We start from the raw sequence: 1,740 nt of genomic DNA on the forward strand, positions 1-1,740 counted from the left end.
GTTTATCTGCAGTTAGTTACACGGATTCAGTTATGGGATGAAATCGGATAGGGATGAACGGGTTTAGGAGTTTTAAGAGTTTAAGAATTTTTAAGAGTTTTAGCCAAATGTATTATAATATAGTATAGATTAGGTTAAATTTTTCAAAATTTTAAAACGGTTTTCAAAATTTCAATCACAGAATAAATGTACATGTGAATATATAAATATTCATACAACTTATTATTACATATACACAATTTATTAATACGTTTGAACTTTTATGAAACTAACTCATAAACAACTAATAAATATGTTCAAAAACAAAATAAACGTATTCTTACATATACCATAAAACTAAAAACAAAAAAAAAACTATCATATTTCTTTAAAACCACATAAATTAATAAAATAAAATTGAAAGAGGCACATAATATAAAAATGTATATATATAATATATTATAAAAAATACCAATTTTATAACCATTTTTTACAACAAATTCTAATAATATAATGGGTTTTAAGAGTTTTTTACATTATACGTAAATACAATGTATAGTGTTCGTATAAATTGACAAATTAACGTTTTTTAAATTTTAACTTGGTTGAACAATCACACAAAATATATGAGATCGTATGACCAAGTCTCAGATAAAAATTTGTAAAACATATCTCATACACACTATTAATATCACTAGAAAGTCAAGAGATATCTAAGTTGACCGCTCACATCATGACACTTCCAGAGGCACTTCATTAGTATTATTGAGAATGGATCGCTCAAAGATATTGTATGAAGATAACGCTCAAACCATACATTATATGGTATAATAATCACTCAAAGGATAAACTTGCTTTTTCACGGACTTCTAGAAGAGCGTTTATTGGGTAATCGCATACCTGCAAAAACGTCACCCTCACTTACCTTATCAGATAACATTTTCGGCTATCAAAACAGATTATCAGTAAGCAACTTGTACCCGGTAAGCGTTTATCGGGTAAGACTATTTTCTATCACTTATTGGGTAAGAGTCTCTATCTTTGTTATACCTCTTATCGGGTAAGATTCTAGATAACTATCATGTTCACCCGGAACATAAGTGATATCTTGGAAACGCTCACCCGATAAACTTTTGATAAACAATCTCTCAATTTCGGTTTTTCAAAATTTTATAATATCATTAATTTTTCAACCCTAGATTACCATATTTGTCTCCTCAAATTAGGGTTTCCCAATAATTGCCACATGTGAGAGAATCTTGCTTATCATAGATCTTACCAACTGTTGGTTATCAGGGAAAGCCATCTTGATCTACTTTAAAGGGGGGAGTGACATGTATCAACTTTTGACATAAACTAATGTTGTTTTCAATTATTTTCAAACATTCATATGATTAATGGGAACAACAAATTGAACTTGAATTCTTTTGTGTTTGGATTATCGTTTAAATTATGTAATTATGGAACCGGTGTGAACGTAAAACGTAACTTTGAATGAAATGAAATGGAACCGTATGTTAAATGATCATCTTGTATGAATACGACTCTACTTGTTTATGTGCGTGACAAGGTTAAAGTGGTCCCCCTATGTCTCCTTCAATCCTTTGATATATGAAAAGATTCGTCATCCGATTGAATCTGCTTGTTCCTGGATGCGCCATCGTTGTTCCTTTCCTCCACCGAGAAAGGTTCATACAGAGAAAATAGTTTGTTGCGAATGAACAAGATATTGAGGAATTGTTCATACGTAAATCATAATTA

Source organism: Cynara cardunculus (assembly GCF_001531365.2).
Source record: "Cynara cardunculus var. scolymus isolate 2C chromosome LG 9, CcrdV1, whole genome shotgun sequence".
In the NCBI taxonomy this organism is placed as follows: Eukaryota; Viridiplantae; Streptophyta; class Magnoliopsida; order Asterales; family Asteraceae; genus Cynara; species Cynara cardunculus.